We start from the raw sequence: 26,591 nt of genomic DNA on the forward strand, positions 1-26,591 counted from the left end.
AATGTCACTTCTACCATATTCCACTCGTTACAGCAGGTCACAGATCCACACCATGATCAAGAGGAAGGGAAGCAAGACTCGTCAGGGACCACAAATGTAACCAGCCACTGCACTTGTCCCACTAATGACTCTGGGACTTGGACCGGTTCTTTAACCCTAAGTTTAGTGAATTTTGTTTTTGTTCTACTGTCCTTCCTTGTTGTTATTCTTACCCCAAGCTCAGGTTCTGTCCCCTGCCTCTTTCTCACAACTCTTTTTTGGTAACCTCATCCCGTTTCAGGAATTTAGCAGCTTAATCCATGGGGATAGGTGTCATGCCACACTTAGGGCAGAAAGCAAAGAAGAACTAAAGGGCCTCTTCATGAAAGTGAAAGAGGAAAGTGAAAAAGTTTCTTAAAAGGCTTAAAAAGGCTTAAAACTCAACATTCAGAAAACTAAGTCATGGCATCCGGTCCCATCCCTTCATGGCAAATAGAGGGGGAAACAATGGGAACAGTGACAGACTTCATTTTGGGGGGCTCCAAAAGCACTGCAAATAGTGACTGCAGCCATGAAATTAAAAGACACTTGCTCCTTGGAAGAAAAGTTATGACCAATCTAGACAGCATATTAAAAAGCAGAGACATTACTTTGCCAACAAAGGTCTGTCTAGTCAAAGCTATGATTTTTCCAGTAGTCATGTATGGATGTGAGATTTGGGCTATAAAGAAAGCTGGGCACCGAAGAATTGATGCTTTTGAACTGTGGTGTTGGAGAAGACTCTTGAGAGTCCCTTGGACTGCAAGAAGATTCAACCAGTCCATCCTAAAGGAAATCAGTCCTGAATATTCACTGGAAGGACTGATGCTAAAGCTGAAACTCCAATACTTTGGTTACCTGATGAGAAGAGCTGACTCATTTGAAAAGACCCTGATGATGGGAAAGATTGAAGGTGGGAGGAGAAGGGGACGACAGAAGATGAGATGGTTGGATGGCGGATCACAGACTCAATGGACATGAGTTTAGGTACACTCTGGGAGTTGGTGATGGGCAGCAAGGCCTGGAGTGCTGCAGTCCATGGGGTCACAAAGAATCAGACACGACTGATCGACTGAACTGAACTGAGGTGTCATGCCTTCTCTGTTTGACTTCGCCCATTTCCAATTGCCTATGGATTAAGATGTCCAACCTCAGACTTCGCCCATTTCCAATTGCCTATGGATTAAGATGTCCAACCTCAGACTTAACACACCTGAGATAGGACCTATGCTCTTCCCTTTTGTATTTGCTGACTCTTGTGTTCCCTATTTTTTGACCCTGGAATCAGCTTATCCTAATCACTCAAGGGTGATGTCTCTGAATACCTTTGACACCACCTTCTCCCACAGCCCACACATAATCAAGGTGCCAAAAGCTCTCTATCTGACCTCCTCCTCACCTTTTAATCCATGCCATTCTCATTATTCCAGTTCATTCCCAAGCCTTATACACCCTTGCCTATACACCCTTATAAAAACCTAGATTTTAATGTTATAATTTTAAGCACATACATGGTTTAAAACTAGAGAAGAAAATTATAACCCCAAAACCCCACTACCCTCACACAATTACACTCAATTTGGTTTATTTTAATGTATTTTTAAAAGAATTATTTTATTATACATATCACTGACAGCTTTCTTCACTCATAATACTTTTCAATTTTGCTACCTACTCTTCATAATGATAACATTAATAACTGTGCAACTTTCCATCCATGTATGTATCCTAATTTATGTAACAATTTCTCTATTATTACTGATTTTAAAATTTTAATTTAAATTTTATCTTATATTGGAGTATAGTTGATTTACAATTGTGTTAATTTTAGGTGTACAGCAAAGTGATTCAGTTATATACATGCATTCTTTCTCAGACTCTTTTCCCATATAGGCTATTACAGAGTATTGAATAGAGTTTTCTGTACTATGCAGCAGGTCCTTGTTGATTATCTATTTTATATATAGTAGTGTGTAATTACCTTTTTATTTATTTTTTGCTATTATAATTTACTTGGTGATAAATGAACAACTTCATTTATGTGCTTTTTGAAATTTGAGGCTATTTCCTAAGTATCCAAAATTGGTATTGCTAAAATTAATTATATTAAAACTCTTATAGCTCTTATATATTTTGTCAATTATTTTTCAAAGCAGTTATACTGTTTTATATACACTTTTGTTTATAATATATGAATATACAACTTTCCTATGCCCTCAACTCAAACTAAATATTATCATCAAAGTTCTCCTAATTGGCAAAGTGATATCATTATTTCAATTTGCATTTCCTTGAATAACAGGAAGACCAGCTTTTTGCCTATAATTCCTAAAGGAAAGAATAACAATTGCTAAGGAAATATAAGTCTATGTCTTTTGTCTATTATTCTTTGATATCTTGCTATATACCTTATCAATTTTATGGTACTTTACATATTAACAATATTAACATTTTGTTATATTTGCTGTAAACATTTCTTGCCTTTTCCTTTTTTGGCACTCCATCTAGATCTATCTTTTCTTCAATCATCTATATATCTTTTAGTATGCTTTTTTTTCAAGTCCAGTCTTGAATGTGACCATCTCTTCCTAAAAACAAAACCAAACAACCAACCAAGAACAACGTCAGTCATCTTTTACTGTTTAATACCGCAGTTCCCATTTCTTTGTGACTCGGAACACCCGTGACAGATGGCTACCACACCACCACTGCACATCAAGGGTTATGCAAAACTTTTCACACACTTGTTATAACTTCACCTCTTTCCCTAATTTCTAAAAATCAAGATTTTCTAATTCTCTGCTATGATTGCCTATTTTTTCATTTGTTACAGGAATGTTTTCTCTTATCTGATTAAGCATAGTTGTAATAGTTCCATTAAAGTTCTTTTCTGACAGTCCCAATGTCTACATTATCCAGAAGTTGGCATCTATTGGTTGTTCTTTCCATTAGAAATATTCTCCTGATTTTATATATGTTAAATAATTTTGGGTTGTGTCTTTGGCATGCTAACACTATGCCATAGGAGACTCTCAATTCTGCTATATTCCTTCAAAAAGTTTCCTTTTCTTTTTTTCTTTAGAAAGCCCTCAATTGTTTTAACTCAAAATGCAAAATGGAAGCCTGCCTGCCCTGGTAGTGATTCTGCATGTAAGGGTCAATGTCTGCCAGGGTCTTGGGCAAAGCATGTATACAGATCTTAACATTCCCGTCTCTGCTTCTCTTGTTTCTAGGGTTCCCCCATCATCCTCCAGTGGCCCTGGTTGCTCAAGGCTCCTCCTTCTAAATTCCCTTGCCAAAGAGACACAGGCTTTCTACTGCAGTTTCTAACCCCTTTGCCAACACCATGATTACCTGTAGGGTAAAACTGGTGTAGGTCACTGGCAGTCACTTCTTCCAAATTTTGACTCTGTTTTTGCTTTGCTACAATCTCCAGAGCCCCCACAGTGACTTCTTTTGTTATTGCTCAGACTCTATAATTGTTATGTCAGAGAGTCAGGATGTTAGGTTAGAAACTTAGTCTACCATACTGGAAACAGAACTCTTTCAGAACATACACTTGTTAAGTGAAGGTTCATAAAAATGCACATAGTGTTTGTTCAAACTAAACACAAAGGGATTTTAATCACAATTTCACTCATAACTTTTAATTATGGTTGCAAAATTTTAAGAAGTTACCAGTGTACACTTCTCTACATGTCTCTAAATCAATCATCTATAAACACACTTTCGATGAACATATACAACTTTTGTGATTCTTTTGTTGTTTGTTCTGATTATATCCATTGAAATGTATTATGCATCCATTAAATATACAAAATACATAAATATTTAATGTCTGTGTATTTAAAATATATCTTTTTTTGTGAAAATATTGACATAAATCAATCTCCTGTAGTTTAACAAGCTCTGTCCCTTGTGGTTCATCACCATCAAATCAATTTGATAAATATTCTCATGTAGATTTCTAGTAATTTATGTTTCTTTTCTCCAGAACAAGCAAACTCTGACTAAATTGGTTTATTCTGACTCCCATAAATATTTTGTACATACCCAAGATAGCCTGGAGGAAGGCGTGGCTACCCACTCCAGTATTCTTGCCTGAAGAATCCTATGGACAGAGGAGGCTGGCAGACTACAGTCCATAGGGTCACAAAGAGTTGGAGAAGACCGAAGCATCTTAGCTAGCGTGTAAGCATAACTACTTTATAATAATTTGAAAGAGTATCTAGGTTTTATTGTTTATATTTTGAGCTAAAAAACTTTTTGAACTCCTAAAAGGTATTTTGTAAGTTCCATGAGAACTAGTAAGTTCCGGTGGGAAGTTGGGAACTAGTGCTCATGAACAGACTTCCCCATGCATTTAGGCAGGTGGAACTTTCCTATGCTGGTTTGCGCAAGGTCAATAGCAACTTGGTGCCTGACAGGAGTGGCAGAATCCAGTTCCCTCTCAATCAAACATCTTAAGAACATTGGCATTATCACTTGTATTCTATGTTCTGATACAAACATTAAAATTTTCATAAGAATTTTGATAAAAGCATGAGAACTTTGGCATTATTACTACTTTCCTTTACCTCACATATTGGCCACCACTTCATACATCTAATAAAATGAGACTTGAAACAAGTCGCAGGAAAACAATATTGTCTAACTTCAGACCTATGTTCACTTTCATGGGTCATGTTCACTGGTGAGTTTTCTGTACAGAGGAGAAGGAATATATATACCTTTTACAAGCAAGCAATATTTACCCCACTGGGACTGCTTTAGTCAACCATGTGCAACCATAAGAAGCACTGACATGAATATACAATACTTGTATTTGTGATAGAATGTTCATGTGGATTCCTTCCTAAAAAGTAAACCTGTGTACATATGATCAGTGCCATATTCTCAGCTCAGCTTCTGTTTCACAAAGCCGGCCAACTAGCTGTCCTTTATCCATGTTGCACTGGGACCTCACCAGCGACCCTTTGTTTGGCCATCCTTGCATCTTCTTTCTTCCTCTTTGACCATCACATCAATCCTACATTTCAGCCCATGTCTGAAAACAGATCCCCTCAAAAGACTTCCCCAGAAAATTCCTCTTGGTCTTTGTTTTAGAAGGTAGATGACTAGGTTGGTGCTGCATTAATTTGTACTTGTTTTTCACCTACTTGCTAGGTTTTGCTCACTTCCTTGGCTAAACAAGATTATTGAGCACATGACTATGATTACTCCCACAATCTCTCATGTGGGCCTGAAATTTACTTACTACTCCACACTGGAAGACTGGGAAAAACTATAAAATCTTTTTATTATATAGCTAATACTGTTATATTATAGAAAAATTATAAAATATAGAAAGCAGTAAAGTTACCCATAGTTTCACCTGCAAGCAACAGTAGCTGTTAGCAGGTTGATGCTCAGTCCCTCAGTCGTGTCTGACTCTTTGTGACCCTATGGACTGTAGTCTGCCAGGCTCTCCTGTCCATGAGATTTTCCAGGCGAGACTACGAGTGGGTTGCCATTTCTTCCTCCAGTGGATGTTCCTGATCTAGGAGTCGAACCCGTGTCTCCTGAGTCTCCGCACTGGCAGGTGGATTCTTTACTACTGAGCCATCTGGGAAGCATGTTGGTATCTAGTCTTCTAGCAATCATTCTATCCAACTATACAGATACAGAGATGGATATGAATACAAATCTAAATATAGGCACAGATATAGTACAAAAATGTACAGTTTTGAAGAAATTGACCAGATTATGAATGGTTATAAAAATAATTGCATGGGGAAAATGCAATTTGGATACTTTATGTTAACATTATGCTTTACCAGTTTCTAGGTTTAATTCCAAAAGACACTCTTCCTTTATCTGGAAGAGTGAAAAGGAATACTGCCAATTCCCTGGATATAAGGACTTTCCTGGATATAGGAATGGTTAAATAGGAACAAAGTTTCCTGTTAGATATTTTAATAGAAATAGTTAACAAAACTATATAGATGCTAATACACAGGAACAAATGTAAATGTCATCTTCTCTGAAGACTAGAGCAATATGCAAAACAACCCTCCAGGTTGCCACAGAAAATTCTGCTTCTGCCTACATGGTGAGGTTTCATGGGGCCATGAAATCCAGCTCTGATGCAGTTATTACCAAGTCCTGGGATCACAGGGAAGTCACTTTATCTGCCTGAGGAGCAACAACCTGAGTTTTAAAATATAGATGTTATAGAAGAGATGGTGGATGAGAGCATATAGCACATTAGCTGTGGTCATTACTCCTTTGCTTTTAAATAAGGAGAAGTGACTGGCTTCTTGGTTTCTATACTTTTTTTCTTCCTTTATAAATAGGAATTACTCTTTAAAAAATTCTTTTTTTCTCTTTTGGAGTCAGTATCACTTGAGAAACTTCAGCTTCTGAAGGACTTCTTGGCAAGGACTTTCTGACAAATAAAGATTCACAACCCCCTCCTCACATCCTTATCCGCATGGAAAGCCTTTATATGATCACATGCCATCTCCTGGGTTTTGCAGGACCCGAAAATACAACACAGGGTGAGAACAAGCAGTTTCAGGACTTTAAAAACTCAGACAGTAGGAAAAAATAATGCAAGCTATTAGAAAAATTGGGGTGAGATAAACCTAAGTGGTATCTTCCCTATCCTGTCTTCTTGTGCTATAATGTTGCCCCTAAGGAGAAACATCTTCATAGCATAGAGGTACCATACAAACATGAAGGGAACTCATCACTTTCACTCAAAAGGCAAACACACTCTTTTATAACTTGGCATCCTTTGGATAGGATTTTGTTAAGCAGCATTATAGCATATATATTCAGATATACTTTTAATTTCTATAGCCATTTGGGTAGCACAGAGGAAAGAATGAATTGGTGAGAGATAAAGTATCTCCAGACATGGGCTCTCAAACATGAGAGCCTGAGCATCAGTTTCCTCAATTTAAAATGTGGATGGTAGTTCTCAGTGAGGGGTCATGATATTCCAGTTATACCATTGATCGTAAAAGGCTGATAAATCAGAAAGCATTATATCATTATAAGGGGATATACTACAAAAGATGAAAATCCCCTTGTCTGTACACTGAGCATGCATGATGTCCTCCCGTAACAAGATTTCCTCTCATGATACCTGTACAATCGTACTTTTCGTACTTTCCACATTTTACCACCAATCCAGACTTCTTCTCTGAGTTCCAGAATGTTGATCCAATTGCCTAACTGACCTTGCCCCTGGCATATCTCAAAGACACCCCAAACTCTACAGTTCCAAAGGTAAACTCAATGATCTTTCCTATTCAAACCTCTTCCAGCACTCCGTAATTCAGGAAATGGTGTCACTTTTCATCCAGTGACTCAAGTTAGAAACTCTGAGTTATCACTGACATCTCATTTTACTCATGCTCTGTATCTGATCCATCACCAAGTCCCATTAGTAGTGTTGTCTTAAATATTTCTTGAGTTTGCTTCCTTATTTCCATCTTCATCACTACAACAGCCACCATCCTGGTTCAACCTAACCTCACTTCTTCTCACTTCTCTTTCTGTAACCCCATTCTTAGCTCAATCCCTCTCAGCCATCTTTTACCATACTATTTATCAGAGTAATTTTTTTCAAAACACAGATCTAATCATGCTTCAATGGCTTCCATGGCTTCCCATCTTAAGGAAAAAGACAATGAGGACTCCATAGTCAAGCTACCACCCACAGGTCCAACCTTATCTTGCTGGTTCCATACTACCTGCTCTAGCCATGTCTCTGTTTCTTGAATTTGTTATTTCCCTTTCTGCTACAGACATTTGTGCTTTTTGGGGGGCAGGCACACTGCATGGGTTGTGGGGTATTAATTCTCTGACCAGGGGTTGAACCTGAGCCCCAGCAGTGAAAGCTCCAATGCCTAACCACTAGACCTTCAGGGAATTCCCAAGTATCTGTGCTTTTTGCAAACCTTACTTAGAATCTCTTCCCTCATCTCTTCACCTGATAATCACAGGAGTTATTTCCTTTTCCTTGACATACCTAACTAGGGCAAACCCCCTCACCATATGCTCATGAAGCGTCATGCATGCCAACTTCAGAGCTCTTTCACAATTGTAGTCTTATAGTACTTCTGTGAAGTTGTTTCTTCCATTGGTCCATAAGTTCCATGAGGACAGGTAGCATGTCTGTTTGGTTGCTTCTCCAGTGTCTGACCCTGTACTAATGCTGGATAAATATCTTATTGAATAAATGAGTGAATGAGTGATAATATAGTTACTCATTATTTCCAGATTAATTTTCCCTAGGAAAAGTGAGGTTCTAAAAAGGCAAATATACCTTCAGTGTCTAACGCTGGCCTAACATAAAACAAATATTGAATGTTAGTTGAAGAAACAAATTAATTCCAATATTAAAGTATATATATATATATATATATACACACATGAGAAAAGAGCACCATGTGAATCTTAATTTGAATAGCTCCTTTTTCCTTCACTAGCAGTGAAACCAGGGACAAGTGGTCTGTCCTAGCCTTTCAGAAACTCAGTTTCTTCATTATATATACATCTTATAAATCTGTCATAAAGAGGGAGCTAACCCAGGTAGAGACCCCGCACAAAGCCTAATAAACAGTAATCGTGCAAATTTTCACCAGTGTTCTTTCCCCCTGAGTATGTATCCCACATACCTCGATATATCTGAGAGACTATGGTGTGTCTTGCCCACTTTTTATTTGAGAATTTAATTCTATAACCCTGTGTCTGACAAATATTAGCATCCTTGCTTTTTTTTTCCCCAAAGCTCATTCATTAATTCAGTCATTCATTCCTAGGCTCAGCCATTCATTAAACTATTGACTTATCAAGAGCTTACTGTGTACCAAGCACTTTATTGGGTGTCAGTGATGAACCAAACAGCCCTCCTGGTTCTAAGAGCCTACTGGGAGAGCCAGCCATCAGAGAAACGTTCATGTGAATAACTTATTTTCAAAGCTTGGGGGATTTGGTCATCGGGTAAGATTCAGTAAAGCTATCCTGAGACTAGATTCAGTAAAGCTATCCTGAGACTATCCTGGAGAGCCAGCCATCAGAGAAACGTTCATGTGAATAACTATTTTCAAAGCTTGGGGGATTTGGTCATCGGGTAAGATTCAGTAAAGCTATCCTGAGGCTAGATGCTAGGAATGAGGTGTAAGGAGGACCTAGTCTTGGCAAGGATGGTTTTCCCAAGGAAGAGATGTTGAAGCTGAGAAGGGGAGGATGGGAAGAGTTAGACAAGGGAAGAGGGTATAGAAATTTCTCTAGGTAGAAGTGCCAACATGTGTGAAGATGCTGAATGAGGCTATTCAAAAATCTAAAAGAAGGGTGATGTGTCCGTGTGGTGCCAGTGAAGTGAGTGGTGTGGAAGGAGCTCAGAGAGGTGAAGAGATGCCAGGGTGTGCAAGACCCTGCAAGTCAAGCTAAATGTCATTTACCTGCTGTAACCAGAGAGTCAGGCAAAAGTATTGAAGGAATTCAAGGCAAATTCAATATGAAGGAATGCAGAATCCAATCCAACAGTCAAGGGAATTAATTGCAATCTGAGACCAAGTATAGAAAACATCTATTTAAATTAGATGATAAAAGTTGAAAGAGGTTATGAGTGAATGAGGTAACAGTATCACGTGAGCCCTTGGAAGGCTGGTTTTGAAACCAATTTTGTATGAGTGAAAGTGAAAGTCACTCAGTCGTGTCCAACTTTTTGTGATCCCATGGACTATATAGTCCATGAAATTCTCCAGGCCTGAATACTGGAGTGAGTAGCCTTTCCCTTCTCCAGGGGATCTTCCCAATCCAGGGATTGAACCCAGGTCTCCCACATTGCAGGTGGATTTTTTTACCAGCTGAGCCACAACGGAAACCCTCATGTAAGAGGTGTGGACTTTGAGTCCTTTGTTGATAACAGCAACTATAAAAAGGGTGCAACATGTCATCTGTGGCTTGAATAGAATCATCCTGGACACATACAGCCCACAAATCCCTTCAGCTATAAATTTATGCAGATTCACAAGTGCCTTGGTAACCTCAGCCTGCCTGAAATGAAAACATGCTCCAGCAGGGTTTAAAATTAAATTAAAATGATAAATCAAACCTATCATTTGGTTTAGGAATAATCTCTGTGCTGTAACTTAACATGCAATGTTTGAAAGGTTCTTGACATTTTAGGCTTGTGATTTTAAGTTTAAACATAAGAGAAAATCAAGGTTGTGAATAGTATTGGAAATTTAAGAGAATTTGGCAATTAGATTTACCAGAACTATTCAGATTCTTGGAAAGCTCCTGTTTGTTAGTATATATATTAAAAGATCCTGTTTCCAAATACAATCAAAAGAAAATGTGCTGCTGCTGCTGCTGCTGCTAAGTCACTTCAGTTGTGTCCGACTCTGTGTGACCCCATGGACCACAGCCCACCAGGCTCCTCCATCCATGGGATTGTCCAGGCAAGAGTACTGGAGTGGGGTGCCATTGCCTTCTCTGAGAAAATGTACAAATGAGCTTAAATGTTTAAGATTATTTAATTAACTGAACTTGTATATGGCATCAATTGTGTAAAGCAGTTTAATTTGTATAATTTGAGCTCTTCAAACATTAATCAAAGAAAAAAATGAAAGTGGTTGTTATTATCAAATTTAAAAACAAGACAACAAGATTTGTAAGCTGAACTCAAAGACCTGAGGCGGGGGGTGGGATCTGTTTTAACTTTGCAAATTTAACAAATTGAATATTTTAAAACCAAGAAACTGTAAGTAGTCTGGTCTGTTCCACACTCAGAAATCACTTTAAATATTTACCAAAAACAAAAACAAATACCGTTCTCATTAACTTTAAGAACTCGAGACTCTAAATGCAATTGTTGGTGACCCACCATAGCACTTTAGATTTCTTGAGATGCACACATATATATAGGTAAGCCCTTCCTGAATTAGAGACTGGGTATGAATACCTTTTAAGCTATGCTAGCTAAATCAGTCTGTGGCTGGATCAAAGATAGAATCTGAAATTTGTTCTCTGGAAGCTCATTCATTTCTCTACTTCTGGGGTTTCCCTTCATATCTTAGTAAAAATGACAGCCTTGTCATGTAGGGAGAATGGAATTCTTCAAATGTCAGTCAGGTTAAAGAGGTGAGCTGGCTATGGTGCCAACAGACTGGACTGGATCAAGGGCCAGAGCAACTCCCAGAACTCTGGGGACGCAGACTGGGATCCAAAGAGAGGAAGAATTCATGGTAGCATCAATTGCCAAGACAGGGTTTAAGTAAGCCATACGATGACATGACGTGCTAAGAGTAAAGAGGCAGGCCGGACAGAGAAGTGAGGTGCTAAACGGGGAAGGAGAACCCTCCAGATACGTAGGAGGCCAGCAGGCCTCCACAGGAGTTTCCGAGAGCCGCACTGGAAGGCTGGAGGGCAGGTCGATGGCCAGTTTACTGTAACGAGCACTGAAGATAATTTCCAGAGAAGAGTAGCTGGTGGAGCCAAGCTCCCAATGTCATGTCGGACCAGACCTAAGATGGGCTAGAGCTGAAACAGGGAGCAAGGCTGAAGGCAGGCTTCTTTTCCATGTTCCACCAATCATTTTTTTAAAAAACTTAAATCATTGGAACATTTTCTGAAAAAGTAAATCTTAATTGTAAACCAATACATCATAGATAAAAGAATGCTGCATACGTTGAAGAGGAGATGGGGGAGGGGCACTGGGCTCTCCTTTATCCATTTGGATGGAAAAGGTCCAGCTAGTCTTCTTTTCATCATTGGGGATGGGAGAGAGGCCCCTGTAACTTTCTTCTTTATGAATGAGAAATGGTAGGCACATGCAACCTCTCCTTAAATCCTTGCCCCATTCCTGAGGGCAACTCAGAGAGGTCTGAGCTAGCAAACTCTTGCCTCTGATCACAAGCCTTCTGTCTTGCCCAAGAAAAATGTAAATGTTAAGTGTTGCATTATAAAGAGGATCTTGCAATGTTGGCCACACCTGGAGACAAACAAGAAAAGAAAAAGTTTCCAAGATAGTTATCAGGCATTATCATAGATAAAGAAGAAAAATTATATTGCCTATATTTTCTCTGGCATAAAATTAGGGTGTAGAATCATGCAATAGCAGCTGTCCTATGAATAAGTGCAGCCTCAGGCTTTGCACATAATGGTTACCATTGAGGCAGAATGTTCTGGATGGTTGTGGATCTGAATCTGTTGCAACAGTGAGCTGGAGGGACAGGAAGTTCCTGTGACAAGGGTAAAGAGCACACAGAGTGCTCTTATCTAACCAACACTAAGTGTGGCTCCGTATCTGCCACATAGCGTGAAGAGCTACAATAAAATACAGGGGAAGGTGTATGGCAAAGGCCACTTGTTCTTTATTAGTGGCATTACCAATTGGTCCAACTTTCACTCAGGGAAATTTAGCAATTTAATCATCATTTTAAGTGTGCATAATCATTAACACAGCAAGTCTACTTCTAGGAATGCATCTTATAGAAATACTCAGCAGATGTAGACACATATATAGAGAGAGAAAGATAAGGATTTTTTGAAGCCTGGTGTCTAACAGCAAAAAGAGAAAGAAAAGGAAATACTAAAATAACCATTAGTAGAGATCTTACCAAATGTATTATGATCTGCACTCAGCATGGAACACAGCACAGTTTTCCAAAGGAGATATTTCCATACATAGGGGCATGGAGGGATATACACACACAGCAAAAGAGAATTTCAGGCAGTCTTTATAGAAAGCTTCCATTTGTGTGCAAAAAGCTCAAAACCATGATCTACATAATCCGTATAGACAGCTGGAGTCATAGTAACTGACATTGCCATAGGAAAAGATAAACACCAAATTTTAACAGTGTTTTCCACTGGGAAGCAGGTGTACAGGTAAAACTTTAACTTTCTAACTCCTCAGTGGTAATCAAAATACTTTCAACAAGAAAACAAAAAAGTGGGAGTGAAAAACAAGGGAACGACAGAGTCAGCACTTGCAGCCAGGTTGGGCTGACTCACTTCCAAATTTTCTGCCCTATGCCACAAGCCAAAGCTGGCCACTGTTATGAAGTTACCTGTCAGGCTATACCGTTCAGCCTACGAGCACCACGGTCCTCCTGGCAGCTATTACCACCCCTGCTGCAGGAGGCTGGGGCCAAAGCTCTGCTTACTGTTTCATCCTGGAACAGCGACCGGCCATTTAGAACCCTGATGGAAAATGGGACTTGCTACTCGAGGCTTGAGACTCTTTTGACCAGGAGTTCCCCTTTTCATTAATCAAAAATAAAGACTTCTAGAAACCTAAACATGAGTCACCCATTAAGCAAACCTCCAAACAGAGCAGCTGCTGAGAACAAACCTCTCAAGCGGACAAGCCTGGGGCCTGGCTGACTACCTCAGCCCTTCCCATCACTTAAACCCTCTGTCCTGTAGCTGTAGGTACATTGAGGAGGGGCCTGGATTCTTTTCCATCTACTTGAGTGAGTGAAAACCCTCCATGGCGAATACTGGGTGTGGTTCTGGTGAGAAGCTCCTGGGCCTGCTGGTCTTTGGGCCCTGGGAGTTGGCTTTCTAAGACTGTGACTTCAGGCTTTTCTTGCTCAGCATCCCCGGTTGAAGGTGCCAGCTATGGCAGAAAGGGCTCTGACTTTCCTGTCTGATAGTCATTTAGTGGCTAAGTCATGTCCAACTCTTTTGTGACCCTGACCCCATGCCTTTTCACATCTCTCTCAAGACCAGGCTTTTGTCCTCAGCAGCCAGACCTTCCTAGTGCTGGACCAAACTACTAACAGATCTGTGCCATGCTCGGCTCGGACACTCATCCATGTTGTTGACTTTTTTTTTTGCTTGATGTTACAGTTTTGTTTTTATTCTTTCTGTTCAGGAAAGATCTGCTTCTAACTTTTCAGACATCCATGGTTTTGTTTGGTTTTTTTGAAGGATCAACAGGTTAACAGAAACAAGATGCATGGTTCCTAGCTCTGGTTCCCATCGCCACTCACCACAGTGAGACTCCATCTCTTCCTACATCGTCCCCAAGCGTCTCCATCATTCCTCTTCTGCAGGATCAGGATCTTCCTCACCATCCACAAGGCAGGCACCACGTCACTACCATCATCCCCCTGCACTCGGCGACTGGTGAGGCAGCGCTGCAGCAGGAGCCTCAACACGATGGGCAGGCTGGGGAGGGGCCTTCAGAACAATGACCGTTCTGTGCCTGGAGGTCTGCTGGCTAAGAATCTCCCCACCCTCATCCCTCACCAACCCACCATTATAAAGCATTTATTTTATTTTAAATCTTTGTCTTCAAGATTTTTCAGTAGGATTCAGCAAGGCGTCCCCAGGGCAATGCATCTGAGATTTGAAGTGCAAATTCAATATTAGAATTTAAGACTCGTTTTCAAATTTGAGTTTTATGTTCTTCAAATAAGTGTTTGCAATACCAGTCTTAGGAACTATCAGTTTAAAAAACCTCCGTCTCCTTTTCTCATAGGAAGGTAGTCAAATGGATGGCTTCATGTTTAGTTTCCTGCAGTTCACGAGACAAAAAACTCTTTGCAGATGGCTCCCTAACTCAGAAAGCTAGAAGAATAAGAAAAATTTGGAAGTCTGTCTCCAAAACAGCCCCAACTCATGTGACAATTGTGGTTACCCATCACCATCACCCTCAGTTCTCCCAAGTCCTAGGAGGGGGTATGTTGGTACAGTGGCTAAGACCCAGCTTTGCAGGCAGTGTTGAACCAAGCTTCAGCAAATATGTTTGGGGAGATTTCTGAAGACAAGCCTGGCATGCTGCAGTCCATGTTGCAAAGAGTCGGACATGACTGAGCAACTGAACTGAACGGACTGAAGACAAGTCTACCTTGGTGTGATCCTCAACATTTTTTGAATGTTCTGGATGTGCCCTGCATAAATTTGCACACTGTACAGGGTCCCACTCCAAATTCCATGTCTTAAGTGTTTAAGCTTCCTGAAAGACTCCATTTGGAGGTAACCACTGGTTACAAAAGAAAAGTAAAGATAAGATAATACTGCTAGCAACTACACTTACCTTTCTCGGTTTCTAAAGTACTTATCTTCTGACATACTATAAAATGTCTTTAATTATTATGTTTATTGTTTGTCACTTATCTCTTTCTGTGGAATGTAATCTTTGAAAGGGCAGGAATCTTTGTTTTCTCTGACAAATCCCACATGCCTGTAAAAGTTCTGACATATAGTAGACTGTCAAAAACTATTTGTTGAGTTAAATGGAAGTTGAAACTGGGACACAATTCAAAGTTCCCGTCTCCGATCTCTGAACCATATGATTTTCAAAGCTTTTCTTGATTGTGGGTTAGGCCCATTTGTGCCAACTTGTTGGTATTCTCCTTGGAGGTGGCCCTGCTCCCTCCTGCCAACTACCATGACACTGATCCACTGTTTGTACTCAGCTCCTCCTAGGCACGGAGACAGTCTTCCACACCAGGGCCCACAGCCAAGCTCAGGCAATCCAGCTCAGATGTGAAACCCTAGACTTGGCAGCTGGCACCTGGCAGCCAGAGATGGTAAGCTATCCCCAGCTTTCTTTAGCCATTTCCAAGCACTCTTGGGTATGCCATGAAACTACTCTGAACTTTCCTGAGCATGAGCTTTTTCACTTGACATGACTTGGAAGGGAATGAGCTAGACTTGGTGCTCTGCTCACCATCGGCTGCTTTTCATTAGACCAAACATTCAGCCATGCCCCTATATTTGGCCCAGCCCTGCCTGGAGAAGTGGGCACAAAAGCTGGGCCAGTGGCCAGCAAGGCCAGAAGTAGGCTCCAGATTTGGGATCTCTGCCAGACAGAAGGGAAAAGGACTGCAGATTGTCGCTGAGAACGCAGAAGGACTGAAGGCCAGATGGGTGAGGGGACTTGTCCAGCATCATACGGCAAGATGGTGGCAAACTGGGATGCAATTCCTAGACCTTCACTGCCCTGCCTCTTGGCTGCTAGGGGTCTTCTCTTACCCTTACCCCAAGCAACAGGACCACCATACTTGCCTTGCATGAGTGTGGCTCAGGCACTGGAGGATCTTTCAGGCCTTTCTTGTCTATGAGTCATCATACAGCTCAACTGGTTTCTTCCTAGAAGACAACTGACTTCAAAGAGACTCTCATTCATTCTGTTTTATTCATCTCTTCTCTCCTGAGCACCTAACACAGTTCCTTGCATTTAATAGGTACTCAATAGACAGACAGAATGAAGAAATAAGTAGTATGTATGTTTCATCCCCTAAACTCTACAGATGTGGCAGCAGGTTTCTTTCCTTTGATCACTGTAGTTTAAGGGCCAACCTAGTAAGGCAATCACACGGCTGATCAGTCCCCACTTCAGAGAGCAAATCTCCAGGTGTAGGTAATTTGGTATTCTTGAGCAAAAGCAAGAAGGCCTGGTTTCTGAGCATTGGGCCCTCTGCAATTGATGTTCCAAATGGGAATTTCCAGCAGGGCCAAGTTGGGACCAGGACCAAAGGGGCAGGTATGAGATAGAAGTACTTCCGCCCTGTGTCATCCAGTGTCAGTGCTGGCATGAGCAGGTGCTAAGTTGTTTCAGTCACATCAGGCTCTGCGATCCCTTGGACTGCAGCCTGCCAAGCTTCTCTGTCCATGGGCTTCTCTAGGCTAGAATACCAGAGTGGGTTGCCATGCTCTCCTCAGGGGATCTCCCTGATCCTGGGATTGAACTGGCATCTCTGATGTCTAACCTGCATTGGCAGGCAGGTTCTTTATCAATGTCAGAGCTAGCAGGAACAGTCTATTCCTTATTAGCTATGCTAATGTGTCAGCAAGGATGCAGGCAGATAACTGAAAGCATTTGAGTTATGAAAATACTTTTTAGGTTAATTTCTGGGGGACAATGTGTCTTAATGGAAATAGCACAGGTTTTATGGTCAAATCAATTCAGTTAAGCTTGTTTACTCACTTGTAATAAGGAGGAAAATAAATAGCTGGCAGGAATAATGTGAATGTGTAAAGGGGAAAAAAATGTGTCTGTGTGTGTATCTTAACATGGTACCCCAAACACTGATAGTGCTCAATCATCAGTATAAGACTAACTTCCGTTCTTTCTTTCATCATCACTCAATAATTGTTTTTAAGCTTTTAAAGCACCTGTTATGTACTAAGCAGTTGGTATTTTGTTTAAGCCATATTTTTAAATATCCCACATTAAGAAATATTCACTTTGAAAAAGTTTCCAGAAGTGGCAGAGGCATTTTATAAAAGTTGCAGGTGAGCAATAATCATAGAAAGGTCACCAAAAGACATCTTGGTAATACCAGCTCTCAGCTTGATAACTATTAATGAGCAACAGCTCCCTCTGACTGAGTACCTGGGAAAACACTATCTTCTGATTAGAGAGGATACAGTCTTGAAAAAGCTATCTTCTCAACAAAGGGAAAACTGTGTGGTTTCTTTCTTTTTGCCTCTGATACACAAAAGAGAGGTGGTAAGAAAGAGATAATGCCATAGGTCTTCAAGTCAGGTACATCTACCTTTTAAAACTTCACATGCTTCCTGCTTAAAAATCCACACTTGAGGGTTTCAATGCTTTTTCAACTAATAACAATCATGAGTCCAGAGGATCCTCATTTGATGTGAGTATTGGATGTAGCTCAAATATTAATTAAATCTACGCAGAGTCTTTATTTCAAATTATTTTTGTCTGTCATCTTTTATTTGCCCCAATGTAGATTAATTAAAATCAGTTCAGAATGATATAATTAATTACATTCAGCTTTAATTATGGTTACTGCTAACACGATATCTGGTGAGAGTTATGGTTGTCACTGCCAAGTGGGGTCCCTACTGGATTAGTGTTAGCTAAAGAAGTTTCAGGAAATTCTAGCTAATGAATTGTGGCCTGTAGGCCACGTTGGATCCCCAAGGTGCTGGTGATCTGAACTGCTTGGAAGGGAAGCTAAAATCACTCTGTATATACCTTCGATAGCTTAGGCCAACTTGACAAATATTGTCTTCTTGATTTTTTTCATCCCAGCCCACATCACCAATTGATTAATATACTCTCTCCTGGTAAGATTAAACTCAGCTCCAGAATATTTTTCAAGATAACCATTACCAATTGGGCTTTCCAGGTGGTGTCAGTGGTAAGGAATATGCCTGCCAATGCCGGAGACGTTAAGAGACCCAGGTTCAATCCCTGAGTTGGGAAGATCCTCTGGAGGAGAGCCTGGCAATCCACTCCAGTATTCTTGCCTGGAGAATCCCATGGACAGAAGAGCCTGGCGGACTACAGTCTGTAGGGTTGCAAAGAATCAGACACAACTAATGCAACTTAACATATATATCACCAATTCTATTAGTTATCTATTGCTGCCTAGCAAATTTGAACAAACTGAACAGTTTAAAACAAAGCACATCATCTCACAGTTTCTAAAGGTCAGGCTTCTAAGCATGGTTTAGCTGGATTCTCTGTTTCAAGATCTTTCACAGAGCTGCAACCCAAGTGTCAGCCAGGACTGGGATCTCATCTCATCAAGGGCTGGAGGAGGATTTACTTCTACACTCATGTGGTTGTTGGCAGCATCTAATTCCTGCCAAGATGCTGAGGGCCACCTAGATGCCAGGCTAAGAGCCTCTGTTTCTGGCTGGCTGTTGGCTAGATGCTTATCTCAACTTCTGCCACACGGCCCTTTCCCTAGGCAGCTCACAATATGGCAGCTTGCTTCTTCAAAGCCAGCAAGGAAACGAGTCTTCCAAAACAGCCATTCCCATTTAATATAACTAGGTACAGCTTGTCACCTTTGCTGTATACTGCTGGAAAGAACCAAGTCATATATCCTGTCCACATTCAATAGAAGAGGATTACACAAGGATGTGAATACCACAAAGTAGGGATCATGAAGGTTACCTTAGGCTGTCCCTAACACCAATATTTCAAAGTTATCAGGAGAGAGAGAGAGCAGAGTTTTACCTTTCTTGATTTAGGCAGTTAGATTACCTACAAGGGGAAGCAATGACCAGTTGAACCAGACCACTTAAAAGCATTTGAAGGTCATGTTAAGTCATTCCTGGGAGACTATAACTCTAAGAATTTTTGTTTTGTTACAAAGGAGCATTCTAATTAAATTCTAAGTATTCAAACTAAAGAATAATATGGAAGATTTGCACATTCAGCAATATGGTAGACAAGTTATCCAGTACAGAACATCTAAGATACAGTATAAAAATACATGAAAAATTCTTTTAAGGTCATGGCTGAGCCTACAAAAAAGTGCAAGAGAAATCCTCATACGTTTGAATCAAAATAAGAATACACAAATCTAAGAGGCAAGAGAGCACTGAAGCACTTGTCTGTGGCATCTGCTAATGCCCAGTGGCCTGAAACTTGGGTTTTAATGAGCTACAGATGTGGGTGGGGATCCTCCCAGCATGGTGGGAGATTGGATTGGAGCCCACCTTCTCCACCCAGTAACGCCAAGACATTGAAAAGACCAGACCTTCAGTAGTAAACTGGCAGGGAGGAATCATCTTTCACAGGGAGATGATAGACATGATTATTTGTTTTGGCCTTGTAGAGAAAAACATATGGAGCCAACGGGTGGGGGGAGTTTTCCCCTGAGAATTCCTAACCACACAAGCATCCCTCACAAAGATTTGGGGCAATAATTTGCATTTACACTTCCAAAAATATCTCAGGCTGAAAATTTAGATTAAAATTATCTTGGGATATAGCTATTCCAAGCCTTTGGTAGAAATTGTTCTAATCCTTTCAGAAGAAATGTATTTAAATTCAAGCTTCAAATAATTCCCACAAAGTTTGAATGTACTCACAGTAATCATAAACAAAACAAAATCACGAAACACACAGGGAAACAAGCCAGTGTGAGCTAGAGTTTGCAGAAACAAGCAAACCCAGAAACTACAAATATAGACATGAAAAAGACAGCAGATACAGAAATTGTAAGATATAGAGTGTAAAATAAATACATTTAAAATGTTTAAAGATGGAAAAAATAATTCAAAATGATGCTTAGGAATAAGATTATTATATTTGACTAGGTAAAACTGAAAAAATACAGCTGCTAGAAACACAAGAAACATAACTAACATTAGAAACTTGGTGATTTTGAAAGCAGGCTAGACATGGTGAAAGTGAGAATTTAGGAATTGCAGTATAAATCTGAAAAAAGATTACACAAGAATCAGCCCAGTAAAATAAAGAAATGAAAATTTTAGGAAGAGGTTCAGAGAGATGAAGGATAAAGTGAAAAAGTATAATGAGGGTTCCTGAAGAAGATAACAAGGAAAATAAGGAAGAGATGATATTTAAAAAAAAAAAAAAGATAAGAATTGCTCAGAAATAACAAATGATATATATCTTAATGTTCAAGAAGCCCTGTGAATCCCAAACAAGGTAAATTAAGAGACAAAACAAAAAACCTAGATGTATTGTTCTTAAACTTCAGAACACCCATGTCAAATAGAGGCTCTTGTATCATGATGTATTTTAATCAGTGGAGGAAAAACAGCAGATTACTTATAAAAGAACAACAGTTACACTGATCTGACATCTGAGCTCTCAAAAACAACAAAGACAGAAAAAATGGAATAACATATTCAAAGGGCTGAGAAAAATTAACTGTCAACCTAGATTCTGTTAACAATAATGTTTAATTTGTAACTTACAAGAGACCAAATATTCCAGGAAGCTACATACAAGGTGGAAAGTGTGATAGGAGTTATCCCGCTCATTTTTTCTAGAGAAGGGAGAAAACACTGATAACTTGAGACTTTACTGAGTTAGTGTGGATGTTAAAATTTCTAGGGCAAACACAAAAAATATCAGTGGGATATAAACCTTAGTAAAATAAGGCAACAAATAGAGACAAAATAGGAGATACACAGAAAAAGTTGAAACTAGGAAGCATAAAATATTGTCAAAATTAATCCAAATACAGCATTAAATTTACTCAGTGTACACAGACTAACCTCCCTAAGTTTAAATGAAAATGATGGTCAGACTGGAGTAAAACCTACCTATGCAAAGACACAAAAGACTAAAAGAAAATAATTTTAAAACTTTTTAAATGAAGAATTATATTCAAGGTAAGTAATGACAAAACCTAGAGTAGCTATGCTTATAGTAGACAAAACAGATTTCCAGGAAAAAAATAATCACTAGAGGCAAAGAGGGTCACTGTATATGAATAAATGTTCAATTTGGCAGGAAAATACAATTACATACTTGTGTGTTCCTAATCAGAGAGGCTCAAAATAAGTAAATCAATTTGATAGAACTACTGAGAGAAATATTTTAGTTCACCATCATAGCAGAAAATATCATATTTTTTCAGTAATGTATAGACCAAAAAACTTGAAGATTTAAACAGTGAAAAGCTTGATCTAATGAACATAATCAGAACACAGTACTCAACAATTAGACTCTTTCCACATTTTTCCAAAACACACATGGAACACAGGCAGAGACAGGCAGAAGACTCCCAATACCATTCTCTCTTCTGAAATTTTTTCCTGGGGATATGGCCATTCCAAATAAGGAACTACACTTCCCAGCTTCCTCTGAAGGTAGATGTGGCCACCTGACTACATGTTGGCCAATAGGATACAAGCAGAAGCAATATATGTGCACTAAGGGCACAAGTTCTTTCTTCCCTGTCTTCCTTCCACTACTTGGAACACAGTTGGGATGGTAATATGCACAAAGAGATAGAAACAAGAGTGTTTATAGCAGCATAATTCATAATTGCCTAAAACTGGTAACACATCCAATATCCATCATCAGAGAAAGGAATAAGTAAATTTGGAAAATCCATAAAATGGAAAGCTATTCTAGAGTAAAAATGAGTGAGCAACAGCTACACTTGTCAACACAGCTTGGGATGAAATAAACAGGTCACAGAGGAATATACGTAGTACAATTCCAGTTACATAAAAGTAAAACATGAAATAATACATTTGAAAGGATGAATACAAATGTGGTAAAAGCAAAAGAAAAGCAAGAGAAGGATAAATTCAAAACTTAGCAGAGGATAAATTCTTCATGGGACAGAGAAAGAATTAAGCAGGGATAAACAGAGTTATAGATATTATACTAGTAATTTTTATTCTGAGTGATTACACAGGTCAATTTTATTATAAATCTCATAAATCTTATATATTTATTAAAATTGTACATACAAATACACACATTATGTGTTCTCAATTGTATATGTAACATACTAAAGAGTGAACTTAGATGATTAGTAGGAAAACTACCAGATTCTACCTAGACATTCGTATCTTTAAAAGCCTGCCACAATTATGACTTATCTATTATTTAACTGCTTAGTAAACTCTTGAGTGTGGAAATCTGAGCTGTTTGACACCATTTTAATAACTCAGAGATGGACTTCCTTAATAGCTCCTGGGTTTTAGCCCACCCTTTATCACACTTTGTGTCTGAACCAACAGTTTTCATACTCTACTTTTTGAAATCTTTCTCATTTTTAGTGGACTCTTCCATCAAATGAGATTTTATGAAAAGACAATATATAAAACAGATAAAAGCAGAACTGCCCTGACTGGAGAGAGGAGTGTCTAAAACCTTTCCTTCTTGTAAACCTTACTAGTACCCGGATGTAAACCCCAGCGTTCTGTGGCTCTACGAAATGGGGAGTTAATGGAGGTATTAAGCAAAAGTGATATTATCACATTTGTGCAACATTCTTTTTTTGGAAAGGAAGAAACTAGACCCCAGATGAAACTCCAACCATCAGCAATAAACTTGTGGTCATTAGAGAGGACAAAATTAATTAGATTAATTACTGGGTACCATCACCTTTTAATAACGATCTACCAGACTCTGCTCTGAATGTAAACACACACACACACACACACAGACTATCTCGCTCCCGTCCCTTACCCCTACAGAGGTCACCATGAATGCATTAACTCTCTAACATGGCTGCTTCCAAAGGCAACAACAGCTTTTGCCATGGCACAGGATGAAGCTCATTATCACAGGATAGCTGGTCGAAAAGCAGCAGAGGCAACCCTTTCCTGCTGGGAGAATCGTTCTTACCCACCTGCTTACCAAGTAGCTGTCAACATGAATCAAAGCTAGGAGGGAGACACACTTGCTTGTAGTATATGTAAAAACATACACTTTGCAACAACAAAGGCCTAGACAAGGTGGGTAACTTGGTCTCTCCTCAGCAGGCCATCTGGGCCTCAGAACCTGCAGAGACCTCAGACCTTGATTCCTGCACATGCAAAACCAGGCATCTCAGCAGCTGCTGCTCCTAACAGGAATTCCCTCTGGGCAGCGTTCTTGCCTTTGTTCCGGTCAGTGTGTCTTTTTCAGTTCCAAAGCTGGAGTCAAGAATCAGGCTTACACATCTTGCCTAGAAAAATCTCCCACAAATGCTTTTACCTTAGAGATGAATATTTATGAACTGACATTTATAATTTATTTTTTAAAAGAAAACCCTTTTAGTTTTTCTTTTAAAAATGAGTACATTGTTTTTGTTTTGTTTTGCCTGTCTTTTGGCCTCAACATGCAGAACGTGGGATCTTAGTTCCCTGGTCAGGGATCAAAGCTGCACCCTCTGCATCGGAAGCACGGAATCTTAACCAGAGGACCACCAAGAAAGTCCCTGGTGTGTACATCTTAAATGTAGGCAGTACAGTGAGTCTAGTACCTAAAATATCTCCTTTAAAATGCCATCATCCATTTGGACCTTTCTTCCAAGACCTTTCTCCAGGTCAGCCAAAGGCACAGACCGTCTTTAGCTGGAATTTTGGATTTTAATCTTCAGCTACATGGTTTGTTGGTCCAGAATGCCTTTGAAAATATGATGAAAAGTACAACCCTCTCCCATAAAAATGCACAGAACTTTGCACACAATTTTGCAGGGTTCTTGGATCCCTAGAGCTATGCATGAAAACCCTTCTCTAGACTGAGAGGCCCTTACTTTCTCCAATTATAAAAAGATTTCTTGGCCAAGAAAGAATGGAGCTTGGCATTACCCCCTACTATCACGTCAGAATCTATAGGTCTGTTCAATAAGCTGGTTAGATTAGCAGTCTTATTCCTCCAGCTACATTCATTGGGATTTTTGGTTCCAACAGAAGATAGGTTAGAAAGCGGCAAGTCATATTTGCTGCTTTTTCTCTCTTCTCCCTCTGGGTTTCCCTTCCTCCATCACCACTTTCAATGCTGACTCTTAATCATATCACTCCTCCATTTGAAACACTTCAATGATCTACCATCTCCTACAGGACTAAGTTCAAGCTCCCTGGCATGCTTTCAAGGTCATCCATCTTCCTCCACTCATCTGGCTCATACCCCTTCACTCTTTCTGGGTCCAGCCACCCAGAAGTCCACCTCATGCTTCTTCCTCATGCCTGGTGTCTTTGCTGATCCTTCTGTGTTTCCTTTGTCACCCTGAGCTTCCTTCCCTCTCTCAGGGCACAAATCAGTTTTCAATTGTTCACTCCTAGGTTGGTCTTCCCCACGAAACAATGAGATCCCCAGGGCTACTTCAGTTTTCTATCATCAGTGCCTACTGCATGGCAGCCACTCAGTAAGTTTGAGGAAAAGGAAGGAAAGATCTTTTGAATACACCCATTATATGCTCTAACAACACAAGGTCACCCTGAAAATCTATACCTGCAGAACACCATCAAACCACAGGGTGACAGGGAGAGAGGTCAGAATTAGTATGGGGACCTGAAAAAAAAAAAAGCAAATCACTCAGCTCTGGGTACGCCTGGCATGCTGAACTCACCATCACTCCTTATGACTTCATGGCTAAGAGCCTAGAATAGAGCACAGTTCTCAGTCGGAGCTGCACATCAGGATCCCTCCAGAGCTTTAAAAATTACTGATACCTGGGTCACACCCCCAGAGATTCTGATTTAATTGTTCTAAGGTAGAGCCTAGGCACTGGGAGTTTTAAAATCTTCCCAGGTGATTCTAATGTGAAACCACGGCTGGGGTCTGCCACTTTAGGTTTGGACATGGGTTGAAGTTTAGCTCTGGCACTAAAGCAGCTTTGAACATTCTTGTAAGTCCCCTAATCTCTCCGAACCTCAGATTCCTCTTCCTTTTGAAAATGTGGGGATTAAATGAGATGATGACTACTAAGTGCTCAGTCTGATACCCATTAAGTAGGCACACAGCAAGTGCTAGCAGATGTCTTCATGATATCACTGACTTTGTCCCCCCAAAGGGGAACGCTGGGAAGATGTTGGAAGAGGTGGTGGGAACACACAGAGCATCAATTCCTACAAGACTGGCTAGAATGATTGATGATGGCTCTTGGTTGTTCAAGCATTCTGGAATCAACACACCCTGGTTAATGAGGTAACAGTAGTGATTGCAAATTAGTCAGAGATACATTGCAGCTGTTTGTCAGTGAGGCCTTATAACTATTCAAGTTTATAAACTTAATAAAGTAAGGTTTTATTTTTCCAGTCCTCAACTTCACTGAGTCTGACCAACATCAGCTGTCACTCAAACCAGTTCAAACATCCTCTGGATGCCGGGTAACTTTAGCAGAGGGGCTCCACTGCAAAGAGCGTAAGAATCACCTGAGGGCATGTTTAAGTACAGAACCCCTGGCTTCAGGCCCAAGGGTCACTGGGGTTTGGCCGGGGGGGGGGGCTTTAGCCCATGCTCTATAATCCCCACGAGCACCATAAACCACCCCAAATTTTATAAAACAGTATATGTATATGTTGATATGACATGGGAAACTAAAATTTCCTTATTTTGTAAAGTGAATTTTTTAAAAAGCATTGCTCTTTGTAAAAACTGACTTTTTGAGATATAATTTATAAACAATAAAATGCACCCATTAAGTGAAAGTTTTGATAAATTTAGATGATTTTATACACCTGTATAACCACAACTACAATCACTGCCAAACATGAACATTTCCGTCAACCCCCAAATTCCTTTCTATGGTCTTTCTTGGTCAGTTCTCACCCCACATCCCCAGACCCGGGCAACAATGGATCTTCTCTCTGTCACGATTGACTAGAATGTATTTCTGGAGTTTTTTTTACAAATATAATCAAGGAGTGTGAATTCTGTGTCTGACTTTTCCTGTTCATCACAGTGTCTGTGAAATTTATCCTTGTGGTTGCACATATCACTAGTTTATTCCTTTTTATTGCTGAGTCAATATCCATTGTAAAAATATACCACAATTTGTTTATTCACCTGTTGATAAACATTTAGTTTTCAGTTTGGGCTTTTATTCAGTTTCACACATTCTAAGTTAAACAGTACATTTACTACTTTAAATGTAGTTTCAAGACAAGACTCAGCCACTTCAACAAACACTGCTCATGAAGTCTCACCTGCAGCAAAATTCTAGTGTTGCCTTCTCCAGGAACCTACATCCTTAGTAATTATGGCTGGTGTGCTGATACCATGAGTCCCCAAACTACATCATAAAGATACTGCCCCAAAGTTTAGGGCACCGGATAACCCCCAGGTACAACCCACCTCTGGTCACAAGGATTTTATCTTTCTCCTGTGACCAAATCCACAGGGCTCGCCAGGCTCCTGTATCCAATGG

This window comes from Cervus elaphus, chromosome 12 (assembly GCF_910594005.1).
Source record: "Cervus elaphus chromosome 12, mCerEla1.1, whole genome shotgun sequence".
In the NCBI taxonomy this organism is placed as follows: Eukaryota; Metazoa; Chordata; class Mammalia; order Artiodactyla; family Cervidae; genus Cervus; species Cervus elaphus.